Below are 17,130 nucleotides of genomic sequence, written 5' to 3'. Positions count from 1 at the left end.
ACACATATCATACCTGTGGGAATTTGTACCTAGGCCTTGTATTTTGGCCAGCCCACCCTTTTTATTTATGTTTTTGGGTTTAGGAGTGATTTGTTTTTTTTTTAATGTTTTTCTGTGGAGTCCCTATTGTTGTATTAACCCACACACTTTTCTCACCCACAGAGGAACAGAGGCGTCGGCAAGAGGTGGCGGATGTTGTGGGGCAGATGCGCCACCATGTAATCGGCCTTCTGGTGGCCCTCGACCGGCTGTCTGGCCTCCTTCGGCATTAGTTTTTTTTTTTTTGTTGTATTTGCCAAATAAATTTTTAAAGACAAATATACGTTGTGGCTCATTTTTAAAAACCAAAAGCAAGATAGTTTAGCCTGACATAAGTTCCTGCAAGGATTTCCCTTTTTTAAAAGTTAGATTGTGTTTTGTCTTTGTATGTCAAACAGACACCAGAAACACATAACAGTAACAATGTAATTTCCCTTTTTGGGTGTAGTGTCAATTTCAGATTTCTACATTTTCCAGGTTCCTACTTGGTGCGCAAGCTGCTTAGGCCAATCTTACAAATCCCAAGGTTGGGCCAGGCTTCCTTTTGGTGTGGATTGGAAAGCTGAAAACATATTTCAGTTTTGCTCAACTGGCGTCAGTACTGGTTTACCCCTTAGTCAAATGTAACTTGTGTTAACCTTGTTACACTTGCTGTTAACGTCCCAAAAAAGGAAGACCATTTCACTCTTCAAACATTTATTCACCACATAACAGAGAAAACAAAGTGGTCACTCCCAAAAAAAATACACAGTGATAAATTCAAATACAACACATACCAAGAAAAAAAAAAAAAAAAACACAAAATCAAGAACTGGTTGACGAAGGACCATGCCAACATGATTCCACAAACATGGCGTTGCGATATGGGTTCCAGAATATATGCCCAAAAGGACCAGATCCAGGTTTGGTAAGGGTAGCAGGAAGTAGTGAGCGTTGGAGTGCCAAAGATTATGTGAACAAACAGAAGATGGTGAGAAAATTTAAAAAAAATTAGATGTTTGCCAAAAAAAACAAACACATTAGGTATAAACACTGGAGTTTTGAACAAACTTACCTAAAAAATCGGGCCACCACATCATCGCGTATGGCCCCCCCACATACTGACCTTCGACCAACCTCGGGGGGGCCATCCTCAGGTAAGGCATCCTCTGGCTGCATTGGGACACCACTCCTTATGGCAATGTTGTGAAATATCCCACACAGGACCACAATTTTAGACACCATATCCGGCACATACATGAGCTCGCCACCAGAGCGGTGGAGGCATCTGAATCGGCCTTTTAAAAGGCCGATACAGCGCTCCACCACTTGCCTGGTGGCTGTAAGTGCGGAATTATACGCACTTTGTGGCCCTGGTGTGGGAGCCAAATAAGGAGTGAGCAGCCAGGACATGCAAGGGTATCCACTGTCTCCTGTGAACAAAAATAGACCACATCAGGAACACTGTGTATCAAGCTTAACATTGTTATGTACTAAAGGTCTCCACTTACCCAGAAGCCACGCATCACCAGCTTGTAGGTTGGTTAATTTCTGCCATATCCCTGATTGCCGGATGACGAAGGAGTCATGTGCACTTCCTGGTAATTTAGCATTCAGGGACAGGATCTGGAGGGAGGCATCACATACCACCATTACATTCAGGGAGTGATAGTGTTTCCTGTTTCTAAATATTGCCTCCAGCCGTGCTGGAGGCTGAAGTGGTATGTGAGTACCATCCACAACCCCTATGATGTGTGGGAAGCCAGCTATTTGGTAAAAATTGGCCTTGGCCACACTAAGGGCACCCATATCCAAAGGCATTTTAATAAAATGATGGAGGTGCTTGAAAAGTGCCTCCATCACTGCCCTCAGGATCCGGGAAAAGGAGGATTGGGAGATGCCCGCCACTATTCCCACCGTTGTTTGAAACGATCCTGAGGCACAGAAATGTAACACCGCCATAAATTGCGTCAGTGGTGGTATTGCTGTTGGACTGTCAATTTGCCGCTCAAGATCACTTTCTATTAATGAGAGAGTGTCTATGATGATTTTGGGAGGTAGACGGTAGCGTCTTAAAACCTCATCATCGGGCATTCCAAAAAGGGTGACACGTGTTCGAAATATCTGGGGCCTTGCATGCCTACGATGCCTACGCCTGGGACGAGTTTGAGGTTGGTCGTCTTCCGGGAGCAGGGCCAGAACAATTCGCCCCAGATCTACCTGAAATTCAAAGTTTACAATGTAAGGCTTTTGACCCACCCCAAAAGTAAGAAAAAACAACTTAGCTTTCTGATACCATCCATAGCTGCTTACATGCCGGGGTATTGTCATGATACGTATAAACTGTAAAAAAGGCAACAATGAGACTTCAAAAATTTAGAGGGTGTTTTTTTGGTTTAAAAATTGTTGCAAGCCAACACAGAAAATAGCGGAAAAACACATTTGGCCATCGATGAAAACTACATTGCACACCGTACGTCAAATAGGGTTCAAATGGACCCAAAAAATGGAAAAGGGAAAAGCAAAACTGGATTATATGATGAATAAGCCGTCAAAAATGCGGTAAATTATTCGCAAATGCAAGTCACTACACCAACAGTCAAAAATGCGGTAAATTATTCGCAAATGCAAGTCACTACACCAACAGTCAAAAATGCGGTAAATTATTCGCAAATGCAAGTCACTACACCAACAGTCAAAAATGCGGTAAATTAATCGCAAATGCAAGTCACTACACCAACAGTCAAAAATGCGGTAAATTTTTCGCAAATGCAAGTCACTACACCAACAGTCAAAAATGCGGTAAATTATTCGCAAATGCAAGTCACTACACCAACAGTCAAAAATGCAGTAATTCATTCGCAAATGCAAGGCGCTACACCAACAGTCAAAAATGCCGTAATTCATTCGCAAATGCAAGACAAAAAATGGACTTACCCAACTCGAATATATAAGATGTCCTCAAAAAACTTCTTTGGGTCCGAAAACAAAAAAAAACTTAAAAAGATGAAATGAGTGTTAAACAAATTAACTAACCACAAAACAGAAGAATACACCAATTGGCCACAAATTTGAATGCACAAAACTTACCAAATCAGGAAAGGATGTTGAAAAAATGAAAAAAATGCGAACGGAAAAACCAAAGAAATGTAGCAAAAACAAACAAAAAAACAACTCTCCAAAATCCTCCAAACGCAACCAACCAACCAAATCCAAACCACTTAACCGACAACACTCCAACAACCCCACCTCGAATCCACACACACCAAGCCATAAATAGTGTTTATTTTCCCGCACAAATTAAGGATGAATCATAGGGACGCACAATCAATGATGCGGCCGCAAACTAACGACGCATGTATAAATACGTCACGAAATCACATAGAATTTCTGGATGATTTCATGCTGGAAGCAGAGACATGGCTTCAAACCAGGGAAACAATGGTCAAAATTGCGGCGGTAAGGCCTTCATGCATTTTGTGTCAATGAGTATTTTAAAACATAATATTGTGCAAGTTGTGAAGTGGCTAAATCTGCATATTTACCCAAATAGGTGAGGAGGATGACATGGAAGAGACTGCTGGCCCCAGTCAACCCGCCAAAGCTGCAAAAAAAAAAAGGCAGCCACATTTCACAAGCAAGGAGATGGAGGTTTTGATCCAGAAGTGCGTTGACATCCTGCCCCAGGCAGCCAGGAATATGAGCCAAAGCCAGAAGTGGAGAATGTGGGAGGAGGTCGCCGTTGCTGTCAATAGGGTGGGTGATTATGTCCGTCTAGCCCGGGATGTCAAACGGCGGTAAGTAAACACTTTCCCATCCTATAAACAAACCCCATTGTAAAAAAAAGGATAATGGTTCCAAATTCATTCCACAGATGGGCAGACTTCAAATATCGTCTAAAACAAAAACTTGCCGACAGGGCTAGGCATGCAAGGGGGACAGGTGGGGGTCCCACCCCTGTGTCATTGGAGTTGACAGACTTAGAAGAGATGGCACAGGGGTGTGTGCAGGCTGTGGAGGTGTTTGGCGTGTCCAACATGGATACGGACATGCCAGACTTTGCGGCTCCTCATGTTGGCCAAGGTAAGTCTTGTGATGTCACCAACTCAGAAATGCTATTGTGCCAATATGTAGATTCTAATGTGAGTCTTTTCTCCAATTTCCTAACAGAGACAGAGGCGGATGAGTCTGCTCCAGAGGGGAGCCTTGGCCGCAGAATTTCTGCTGACTCTGCAGGGGAGGAACCAGTACATCCGGCTGAGGACCCTGCAGAAGCCAGTCCAGGGCGTGCCCCCTCGCAGGCAGTGGGCCTCCTCACAGAACTCAATTTTAAATCGGATTCCCATACGGAGATTCTGCAGAGGATGGACGCCAGTCTGATACGGGTGGCTGAGGCCCTGGAGCAAAATGCTGCGGCCAACGTGACCATTGCTCAGGCCCTGGCGGAAAATACCAGGGCCAACATCCGCATCGCCGATGCCCTGGAGCAGCTCGTTCGCCAGCACATGGTGGAGCCGACCTCCCTTCCTGCCGGAACATCCAGATCCTCTACCTCTGGCACAACATCAGGCAATCCTCCAAATGTGCCTAGCCCTGTGCCTAGTCCAGAGGCCACAACATCTGCCTCTGGACAGGCCAGCCCGATGGCATCCCGGACCCGGTCTGGCGCCCACCCTCACCCAGCCAAACGGGCGAGAAAACGGTGACAGCAATGGCGACTTTTCCCACTTTCCTTCTGTGCTTGGCTCATATTCCTTTCTGGTCAAAACTTCCCTCTCCTTTCTTGTGAAATGTTTTTAAATTTTGTATTTACGCTTATGTTAGTAGTTATGTTTTTTTTTTTTTTTTATCAAATATCTTGGCCACAAAAAAAGGCAATACAATATTATGCCAATTTGTTTGTGTGTAAACAATAAATTAAAAACAAAACACTGACATTGTATTGTGACATTATTGTACAAATGGGTTACATTTAATCCTGGCCTTAAACACAAAAACTGACCCTCTTTTTTAAAAAAAAAGGCCTCTTTAAGGAACGTTTAAAAAAACACATAGCGATGCAAATTCCACAGTAAACAAAAAAAAGGGGAGCTAATTAAAAGATGATGACATTATTGTTACAATAGGCCATAACCACCAAATTGTGGCCAAAATAAAAGCCCAAAAATGTACGCTAATTGATTATGTAATCATGACATTAGCAGCTCTGATTTCCACCTGCGTACGCTTTTGTGCTATCCCAATAAACTGCTTTCCAAACACATACCAAGCCGGATTTCAATCCAACACTAATTACTTTACTGACCAGCCACGATTAATCGCTGCACCATCGTGGAGTCCCGGGACGGAGGAGAAGGCCATCGCCAATGTGGTCGAGTAATCCTGACCCTAAGCTGTGCGAGCATTTTGAAGGGAAAGCGGATGTTTCAGTGACGTATGAGACGGTCCGAACACATTTGACGTTCGCATCTGCTAATGTATGTACGCCCCAAAAACGCCTCGCCACGCCTGCGTTTTTTCATCTCCACCCCCGTCAACACCCAAAAACGCCCTGTTCTGTCAATCACATTTGACATGTCACTTCCTGTACGCTATTTTAGGAACGAGAGAAAAAAAGCTCGCAATCTGCCGTACGCACATGCGCGGTGTAACACCGACGCATGCGCGGTTAGTCAACATCGGAACGCAACGAGCGTACTGTTGTTAACGTGCGGCTCTGAATGAGGGCCTTTGTTTTTCCCTTGTGGGACAGAATTAACTATATAACAATTGTCAATTAATGTCACAATACAGTTGAGAACAATTTGTAGGTTTTATTTGCAAAACACATTTTTAAACAAATCATGTGCATTGTCACGTACATTTTTGGGGTCCTTGTTACCCACTAATATTTGACACATATTTTTTGTTTAAATTATATTTTTGGCACAAAAACAACAAAATTAATAAAAACAATTCACAAGAAAGGAGAGGGAAGTTTTGGCCAGAAAGGAATATGGGGCAAGCACAGACGGAGTGTGGGCAAAGTAGCCAAAGCTGTCATCGTTTCTTTCCCCGTTTGGCTGGGGTAGGGTGGGCGCCAGACCGGCTCCGGGATGTCCTCTGGCTGGCCTGTCCAGAGGCAGATGTTGTGGCCTCTGGACTAGGCACAGGGCTAGGCACATTTGGAGGAATGGCTGTTGTTGTGCCAGAGGTGGAGGATCCTGATGTTCCGGCAGGAAGGGAGGTCGGCTCCACCATGTGCTGGCGAACGAGCTGCTCCAGGGCATTGGCAATTCAGATGTTGGCCCTGGTATTTTCAGCCAGGGCCTGACCAATGGTCACGTAGGCCGCCGCATTTTGCTCCAGGGCCTCAGCCACCCGTAGCAGACTGGCGTCCATCCTCTGCAGAATCTCTGTATGGGAATCCGATTTAAAATTGCGTTCTGTGAGGAGTGCCACTGCCTGCGAGGGGGATTGCCCAGGACTGGCTTCTGCAGGGTCCTCAGCTGGATGTACTGGTTCCTCCCCTGCAGAGCCAGCAGAAATTCTGCGGCCAAGGCTCCCCTCTGGAGCAGACTCATCCGCCTGTGTCTCTGTGAGAAAAAAGAGAAAATAGGAACATTACAATCTACATATTGTCACATTAACATTTCAGAGTTGGTTACATCACAACATTTACCTGGGACAACATGAGGAGCCGCAAAGTCTGGCATGTCCGTATCCATGTTGGACACGCCAAACACCTCCACATCCTGCACACACCCCTGTGCCAGCTCTTCCAAATCATTAAACTCCAATGACACAGGGGTGGGACCCCCACCTGTCCCCCTTGCATGCCTAGCCCTGTCAGTCATTTTTTGTTTCAGGCGATATTTGAAGTCTTGCCATCTGTGGGTGAAAAAGTAGGCATTATTCCTGCATTATTTCAATCTGTTTTTTTGGGGGGGTCAAGTTTTTACTTACCGCCGTTTGACATCCCGGGCTAGACGGACATAATCACCCACCCTATTGACAGCACTGGCTATCTCCTCCCACATTCTCCACTTCTGGCTTGCACCCATATTCCTGTCTGCCTGTGGCAGGATGTCCACACACTTCTGAACCAAAACCTCCATCTCCTTTCTTGTGAATTGTGGCTGCCTTTTCTTTTTCCCTGCTTTTCCCGGAATACTGGGCCCAGCAGCCTCTTCCATGTCATCCTCCACACCTATTTTCAATAAAATTGTGAAATTTTAGCTTGCAAACTTTCACTATATTTTGTCTCAAAATAATCCTTGTTTGGAAATGCCTGAAAAACTTACCGGCCGCCTCTTGGCCATTGTTTGGCTGGTCTGTAGCCATTTCTTATTCCAAACCAAGAAATACACCAGACCGTTTTTTTTTGCTCGTAACGTATTTATACATGCGTCCTTATTATTCGGCCGCATCATTGATTGTGCGTTCCTATGATCCCTCCTTAATTTGAGTGGGAAAAGAAACACTATTTATGGCTTTGGCCGTCTCGAGTCTAGGTGGCGGGTGTTGGTTGTTGGAGGTTACGTTGGTCGGAGTGGATTGTTGGCGGGAATTGTATTTGGCGGTGTTTGGCGTTTTTTTCTGTGCGTTTTTTTGGAGTTATCTTTCCGTTCGCTTTTTTGGTGTGGTTCTTTTAGTTGTGGTGTATTTTTTTGGTAAGTTTTTTGACGTCTTCCTTTTGTTCAATTTGGATATCCTTTTTTTTTGCTCTCTAAATTTTTCAAAATTATCCTTTTGTAGGTTTCTTTTGGCTCTGCCCCAACGACCTTTTTGTCCGGTGACTTATATATCCTGTATTGGTAAGTTTGGATTTTCACTTGTTTGTTAAATGTTCATGTCATTTTTTATGCAACTTTTGTGCACCTTACAGTTTTTTCCTTTGGTTTTGTGTTTCCGAAATGTCTGAAGTAATTAGCGCATTTTTGTCTGCTTATTTTCTGTAGTTAAATTGCGAACTAATTAGCGCATTTTTGTCTGCTTATTTTCTGTAGTTAAATTGCGAACTAATTAGTGCATTTTTGTCTGCTTATTTTCTGTAGTTAAATTGCGAACTAATTAGCGCATTTTTGTCTGCTTATTTTCTGTAGTTAAATTGTGAACTAATTAGCGCATTTTTGTCTGCTTATTTTCTGTAGTTAAATTGCGAACTAATTAGCGCATTTTTGTCTGCTTATTTTGTGTAGTTAAATTGCGAACTAATTAGCGCATTTTTGTCTGCTTATTTTCTGTAGTTAAATTGCGAACTAATTAGCGCATTTTTGTCTGCTTATTTTCTGTAGTTAAATTGGGTGATATTTACCGTTAGCAATCTTGGTTGTTTTTTGGGCCCCAAATTGTGGAAATCTGTGCACTGTCGGTTTGCTTTTTGGAGAAATGTGTGTTTATCCCCTTTTATGTTTTGTCTTTTACCAAATTAAGAATCCTAAATGGCCACCAAACATTTTTACCTTGTTCGGGTATTTTGTTTTTTAGGCTTTGTAAATCATGACAATACCCCGGCATGTAAGCATCATTGGATTGTATCGTAAAGATAAGTATTTTTCATTTTTTGGGGGGGCAAACAAACCTTACATTCATTTCTTGCCATTTCAGGTTGATCTTGGTCGGATTGTTCTGGCCATGCTCCCGGAAGCCGACCAACCTCAATCTCGTCCCAGGCGTAGGCATCATAGGCGTGCAAGGCCCCAGATATATCAAACACGTGTCACCCTTTTTGGAATGCCCGATGATGAGGTGTTAAGACGCTACCGTCTTCCGCCCCAAATCATCATAGACACTCTCTCATTAATAGAGAGTGATCTTGAGCGGCAAATTGACAGTCCTACAGCAATACCACCACTTACGCAATTTATGGCGGTGTTACATTTCTGTGCCTCAGGATCCTTTAAAACCACGGTGGGAATAGTTGCGGGAATATCCCAATCCTCCTTTTCAAGGATTCTGAGGGCAGTGATGGAGGCCCTTTTCAAGCACCTCCATCATTTTATTAAAATGCCTTTGGATATGGGTGCCCTTAGTGTGGCCAAGGCCAATTTTTACCAAATAGCTGGCTTCCTACACATCATAGGGGTTGTGGATGGTACTCACATACCACTTCAGCCTCCAGCACGGCTGGAGGCCATTTTTAGGAACCGCAAACACTATCACTCACTGAATGTAATGGTGGTATGTGATGCCTCCCTCCAGATCCTGTCCCTGAATGCAAAATTACCCGGGAGTGCACATGACTCATTCGTCATCCGGCAATCAGGGATATGGCAAATATTAGACAACCTACAAGCTGGTGATGCGTGGCTTCTGGGTAAGTGGAGACCTTTAGTACATACCAATGCTAAGCTTGATACACAGTGTTCCTGATGTTGTCACTTCTTTTTCACAGGAGACAGTGGCTACCCTTGCACGCCCTGGCTGCTCACTCCTTATTTGGCTCCCACACCAGGGCCACAAAGTAATTTTAATTCCACACTTACAGCCACCAGGCAAGTGGTGGAGCGCTGTATCGGCCTTTTAAAAGGCCGATTCAGATGCCTCCACTGCTCTGGTGGCGAACTCATGTATTTGCCGGATATGGTTTCGAAAATTGTGGTCCTGTGTGGGATATTTCACAACATCGCCATAAGGAGTGGTGTCCCAATGCAGCCAGAGGATGCCTTGCCTGAGGATGGCCCACCCGTGGTTGGTCGGAGGTCAGTATGTGGGGGGGCCATACGTGATGATGTGGTGGCCAGATATTTTAGGTAATTATTGGCACAAAAGAAGTTCTTTGACACAATGTCGTAAGGATTTTTTGAGACCATCAAATTAATTGGTTTATTATTTCCCATCTTGTGTTTTATTTTATAATCTTTTGGACTGAAATGATGACTACTTCCTGCTACCCAAAAATAACTTCATGGGGACACATTGGATATATATTCTGGACCCAAATTTGAAACGCAACATTTGTTGAATCATGTTGGCATGCTCATTCGTCAACCAGTTCTTGATTTTTCTTTTAATTTTTCTTATGGTGTTTGCTGGTTTTTACATTTTGTTATCACTGTGTGTATTGTTTGTGAACCAACACTTTTGTTTTTTGTTTATGTGGTGAATACATTTTTTGCTTTTGTAATTCCAAAAATTTTCTTGTACATTACAACCAAGTGTAAGCAGGTTCACCCACGTTAAATTTGCTTAAGGGTTAATCCTGTAATGTCGCAATTTGCACATTATTTAACTATGCTTTGTGGGTCCAAACCAGCACCTAAAGGTATTATGTAGAATCAGTATGCTTTGGAATCTCGGCCTAAGCAGGTTTCCCCCAAAATTGGAACATGTAAAATATTTAAAGTGAAAAAAGAAAAAAATGAAAACTCGCAAAACTGATTGTTACTGTTAGCTGTTTCATGTGCCTGCTTTAAAAAAAACAACATAACACAATCTTAGTGACATTAGTTGCAAATACTTGCTGCAAGAGTCTACTTATGTAAGTTTAAACAATCTAAGATTTTGAGACAAGGAATGAGACTAAACTCAAAATGTAACTTTTTAATTATGAAAAATAATTTGAGGATAAAATAAAAAAATTAGGGACGCAGGATCCCTGCCATACGATCTAGGACCACCAGCAGGCCGATCACGTGTCCCCGCATAACTTGGACGCACCCGGCTAGGTCCGCCAAACGCCTCTGGTCCTCTGTGGGTTAGAAAATTGTGGTGCTTACTACAATGAATCCATAATTTAAGAATCTCCAAAAAAACACAAGCAAAAGAGAGTTATCAAAAAGTGACAATAGTGTGGCAAAAAGCACATTTTAACCAAAACCCAGAAGCCCCCAAAAATGGACAAACAAAAAACCATAAAAAAAAACAAAACGGAAGCCAGACAGACAAGTTTGACTGTTTTGCCATGTGGGATATGTGTATGGGGAAATCAGCAGTGAAATGTAAATACCAACAGATATATAACAAAACTTTTGGCAAACCAAAAAAAGGAAAAGGCACAGACAAAGGATTAGATCAACACATTTTCAACAACAAAAAAGGAAACATACCGTTATGAATGACGGCTGGCCCCGAAACAACTCCCTCGTCCTCCTCGGAGGTGGACAAATTTCCCAAGGAGGTGGGAGGGGTGATCACCGATTCCGGCGATGGGGTGGTCAAGAGAGGGGTGGGTTGAGGGGAGGGGGAATTGGGATGGAGGGGAACTAGCACAGAGGGATGGGCGACAGGGTCTGGGCAGGCTGGGGAGGAGGGGGAATTTGGGGTATTTTGGGTAGAGGAGGTTTGGCTGGGGGTTGGGGAGAGGGGACGAGAGCGCCGTCTTTGACGGCGATGACGCCGTAGTCTTCACTCTGCCCCTAAATAATGGAAAACAAATTGAGGTTAGTTTAGAACATCACCTTGTTAAACGCTAATTGTTTAACCCAAAAAACAAACAAACATGCACACGCAGATATGAGTACAAAGAATAAACAGGCCATACAAGAAAACATGCACATGCAGATATGAGTCCAAAGAATAAACAGGCCATACAAGAAAACAAGCACATGCAGATATGAGTACAAAGAATAAACAGGCCATACAAGAAAACATGCACATGGAGATATGAGTACAAAGAATAAACAGACCATACAAGAAAACATGCACATGCAGATATGAGTACAAAGAATAAACAGGCCATACAAGAAAACATTCACACGCAGTTAGGGCCACAAAGATAAACATGAAAACCAAAGTCAAAAAAACTTACTTTCCGCTATCCGCATGTTGAAGGTCGGACCACCTGCGCTCCAGCTGGCCGATCTGGCGGCGTGAGCCGAAGGAACGCAGGCGTCCACGAACCTCCGCATATGCGAACGCTTTTCACGATTGGTGATGGGGGAGGCTGGCTGGTGATCCGCCTGTCCATCACCTCTGTTAAAACCAGGAGCTCGCGCTTGGTGAATGCAGAGGCTCTCATCATGGCAATAGTGTATTTTTACTAAAACAGTTTTAATAAAGACCAGAAAATAATTTTGATTGGCTAATGTATTTGGGAAATTAACAGGAACCATTCTATTGGTTAGTGTATGAGTCATGTGTTCGACAGGGCCAAAAATATATTGAGAGTTATGATAGGCTTGATGCAGTGACATGCGTAAGCTAATTTAAATAAAGAAATGAACCCATTAAAATATGCGTGGGTAAAAACACAGAAAACAAATGGATAATTGGCTCAAACATGTATTTTGACAAATGAAAGCTAAGGTTTAAACCGTACGTATTCTGCGGGTAAACACAAACACGGACAAGAGTAAAGTTTATTGCAGTTCAAAAAAAAAACATGTGAAGAGCAATTAAGCTAATTGATATATTGATTGGCATGATACGATTGAGGGAGGTAGGCAGAATAAACGAGCAGGTAATCGGAATCTGACAGGTCCACTTCCGGTTTGTACTTGTGCGTGCGTTCCCTGCAAGCCACATTGGGGATGTACGCTCGCTATTTGGCTCGCTCGTTAGGTAGAGGAGGTGTCAGTAGTCTTTGGGGTGGAATTTTAGGTGCGTTCAAAATTACGTGCGAGCGCTTAAATTTACATATTTCAGCACGTACGCCGAACGTACAATCGGCCATTTGCGTCCGGCTCTGAATCAGGCCCTGTGTGTGATGCATTAACTAGTCCTGATGGTGCTCAGGTCCCAAATGTGAGTGTAAGCTTCTGTAAATATACCCTAAACCATTCCTAATGTTTAGTATAATATGTTTTGCCATTACAGGTACCATGAGCACAAAGATGAGCCCTAGGGCCTGATTCAGAGCCGCTCGTAAGCGGCTGCTCGTTTGTTCCGATCGATGTTTGCCCAACTGCACATGCGTACGGATCGTAATACGCATGCGCGAACCACTCAGTGCGGCCGAAAATCGTTTGTTCGCTAAATAGCGAATGCCTGCTAATTTGAGTGACAGGATGAGGCGTATGTGGGTGGTAACAGGGGAAGGTGCTTGAAAACGGGGAGTGGAGATCCGAACGCAGGCGTGCTTAAAGGTAAAAACGGGCATTTTATGGGTGTGCATAATTAATACAGCAGCGTCATTGACCACGTCACTGGGTTATTTTATAGTCAGAACTGCTCGCATGATTGCGGTAGGAAAAACCAACCACAAGAATAGCGAGCAGTTCATACGCTGGTCGATGTACTCGATTAATCTAATAAATAGCGGACATGACGTAGGATGCGAGCGGGCAGGGGGCGTAGTTTTCCAAAAAACGACCGCAAGTTTTGTTCGCTCGTTCAGAACTAGAGGCGTCAACAGACCGCAAAGAGCGAACGGTTCATTTGAATAGCCACCCCTATTTTCTGAACGAGCAAGCGCAAATAGCGTCCGGCTCTGAATCAGGCCCCTAGTCTCCTTATTTGTCTTTGGACTGTTTAATAGTCATGTAGCTTTAACAGTAACAAACCACTAGAGGGCGCCTGCTGCACATACTAACTAAGATACATTTATAAAATTGTTAATTGAAAAGTTACTTTTAGTTGTTTATTCTTTTCCTTTTCACATATTAAATAACTTATCCCAGATATTTTGGGGGTACTTGAAAATGGGGGCCAGCATATTTTAAAATTGCTAAAGTTAAGTTTAAAAAAATTAGAAAAATCCACCTGCTGTAAAGCCCTACAATGAAAAAAACACCTGGAGCATACTTGGAGACCCCCCCCAGAGTCAAGTTTGCTAGTTTTTAACTTTGTCCCCCAACATTTTTTTTTTCGCCCCCAAAATCAAAGTGATTTTTTTGGGGTGTTCTTAAGTGTTTTTTAAAGATTTTTTGACACAGTTTACCTTTGGGGGACTGTCTGAAGGCTGCACAGGGGTTCCCGCAAAGTTGCACCCCAAAACCCCAATTCTGCACTTTTTTCCGCCTGCTACTCATAGGCGAAACTTTTTCGCCTACTACTTTGCATTGACTTTCCGCCTAGGCGGAAAGTCTTTCAAATTGAATAAGGCGATACTTTTCCGCCTGGCGAAATGACGTAATCGGTGAAAAGTTTCTGCCAAAAACACGCTAAAACCGCTTTTCGCCTCAAATTGAATTGAATGCAGTACTCAATATACCCACAATGTGGGTAGAAATGTGCTTAGAAAATGCAGAGCGTAAAAACAAAACAAATCACATTTTATTGCTCCAATCAATTATTGAGAAATATAAGACAAATGCTGGTAGGGGACAGAAGACAATTGACCCTTGTACTTTTCCCAATTTATTTCATTTTTAGCATTGCTCAGTCTTAAAACCAGTTAAACCAGTAACCTTAGAAGGTGTGACATCTGATGTCCTCAAATGTTTCGTCTATGTCTTATCTTCCAAGCAAGTTCAGTGCAACTTATTACAGCAGGATTTAAAATAATGAAAATAATTGTTTTCACCGAGAGAAAATTCAAATAACTAAGATCTATTCTTAAAGGAGGGTGGTCAGACCCGAATCAACCACGAATTTCTGCACTTGAGGTATGTTGAACGTTACTGTACTTTTCAGCAGCACTAGTAATCCTGTATTCTCAATAGCACAATAATAGGACCTATAATTAACCCGTCATAATGTGATGAAAGTGACACTTCCATTTTATTACCAATTATGTTATGTCACTATAGTCCTGTTATTTAGTAGGTCTGCATTGTACTTATCAGGATTCAGAGTGACACAGTGCACTTTATATGCTGGAGATAATTACTATTTGTTAATTACCAGCCACCATGAAGTTTATATAACACTGTTATTGTAATATTGACCGTTTTTGTTGGATATCAAAATGTAAGCATCCCCGGGTATATTCGCCTACTCTCCCGAAACCTGCAGGAGGCTCCTGATTTTTCGGGTAGACCCCCCCCCCCCTGCACCCCCAGAAGCATAGGCACTTCTCATTCCTAGTGAAGTTGGCAGAATTGGGAGAATCTTGCAGGGAATCCGCGGTCCATGAGGAGGGGGCGAGGCCTAATGATACGATTCTACAATAATCGCATAATTTGACATGGCCCCCTGTTCAAATGTGTGCTATTCGCTATAATGTTTTAGCCGTTACAGTACCATTTTTTTTACGGTCTATACCGGCAAACAGCACTGTAACAGTTTGTACTGGGTTCTGGTTTTCTCAGCAGCACTGCGGGGACACGGACTCCAGCAGCGCTGCTCATTGACACTGACAGACGGCTCCCTCCTCCCAGTGGCCTCACTCACATTGGTGACACCGGGTGCGGACTTCAGAGAGGACAGTAGTGCGCGCCGGTAAAAGGGGGCGTGGTCTCATGGGTGGCCCGAACCCCCATTTTAGGCATCACCAGATACCTCACTGTGTCAGGAGCTAAGTGCTGCACGTAATGCTACAGTGCAGTGCACACTAACAGTACAACAGTAACCAACCCCGCGCCAGCTGTCTCCAGTCCCCAGTGTGCAGTCCCCCATGGCCACGCCCCTTTACCTGTGGTCACACCCCCTTTACCTGTGGCCATGCGCCCTGTGCTGGATTTTACTGTGAAATGTTGGAGGGTATGCAACATTTCTACTCACAGCTCAACCGCCAGCGCTGACAGTTCTGATCCCAGGTCCCCGGTGGCGAGCAAAAATGACTGAAAACTGACTCGTTTATACGTTATTCATGACCGCGACAATGTCCCGTCATTTTGGTGGGCTGCTAACCAGTTATAATAATAATCTACAATCCCTAAGCCTCAGGGCATTATGCTGGCCACGCACATTTAATGTTGCAGGTGATATCAATCAATTGATTCAGAATTATCGTGTGTGGCTCCAAAATACTGATAATGATTCTATCAAAACTGATCAGATCATTAACAGATATGTTTGTAAATTCTGCTGGAAGATGAGATCTTCCCACTGCAATAACAGTGCCGCAGGTCATTACTGCAACTTTCAGCTGTCTTGTTGCTGTCATTTGCTTATCTAGAATCAGAAATCTAAACCAAATCTGGCGCTAATCAAAGCACTAAAAGGAACTGGTGCAGCTGTTTAATAGGAGAGGTTGTGCAATACCCTTCAGAAGAAAACAAAGCAAACAAATATATAAACAGTGCACCAATTCCTCAGTAATTAAGGTCAAAAACTCATGATAATAGATAAGCACATTTATTATAAACAAAAGAAAACATCAGAAATAAAAACCCAATTATAATAAAAATAATGAAAAAAGGTAACAAGAAAAAAGGGGGAGAGTGGACACTCCTAATGGGTAGCGGGGAATCAGTGTTCCGATAGACTGCACCATAGGGATTAAAAAAATACCTTTTTTCATTATTTTTATTATTACTATAATGTGTTTTTATTTCTGATGTTTTCTTTTGTTTATAATAAATGTGCTTATTTATTATCATTTGCTTATCTGTCTTGTTTGTTTGTACACCCAGCATGTGTTTCTGTTATCCTGTCTGTGCACACTACTGCATTCAGGCAGAATTGCTAGTAATGTAGACTACAGTATGGGCCTGATTCAGAGGTGTCTTTTGGCGGTCGCCTGTCTGCGACTTTATGTAAATGAGCGGCATTTGCATAAAGTCGCAGACAGGCAACTGCAATAACATTAAATAGACATTATGTTGACCTGGTCACTGTCATTGTGGAAATGTTATGCATGTCATTAATGCTGCATGGCGACATTTTGACCATGGCGAGATTGTATGCAGCATTCTGATGCAGATCGACATGATAATTGTCAACCTATCATATGACACCTGGCGATCGCCCGTCTGCGACTTTATCAGGAAATGCCCCTACAAACTCCTTCCCTGGTGTACATCCGTGCGTATGAATGTGGAAGGACTGAGACGCCCACTTTCAGCATCTGTAGACGCTGTAATGCCACCTGGCGCGTCTCTTGAGTTGCCAACATTGGTTGCACCAAAACTTGCACCAGCCCCATGGCAGGTGGAACTTTTCCATCTGTGTAGGCCTTCAAAATGAATGACAGAGTGTCTGTGTATGCAAACACTTTAGCGACACGCTCACGGCACTCCCAAAACATGCCCGTAAAACGGATCATCTCCATGCATGCGCTAAGCCACCTCCTGGTCACCGCCAAACACTTTCCCAATGCATTTCTGATACTGCAACAGCGCCTCTGTGTGTACACTCTGTGTAACG

The sequence above is a fragment of the Taudactylus pleione genome, unplaced genomic scaffold (genome assembly GCF_031769625.1).
Source record: "Taudactylus pleione unplaced genomic scaffold, aTauple2 ptg000198l, whole genome shotgun sequence".
Classification (NCBI taxonomy): Eukaryota; Metazoa; Chordata; class Amphibia; order Anura; family Myobatrachidae; genus Taudactylus; species Taudactylus pleione.
Note: the sequence above shows the minus strand (reverse complement) of the source record.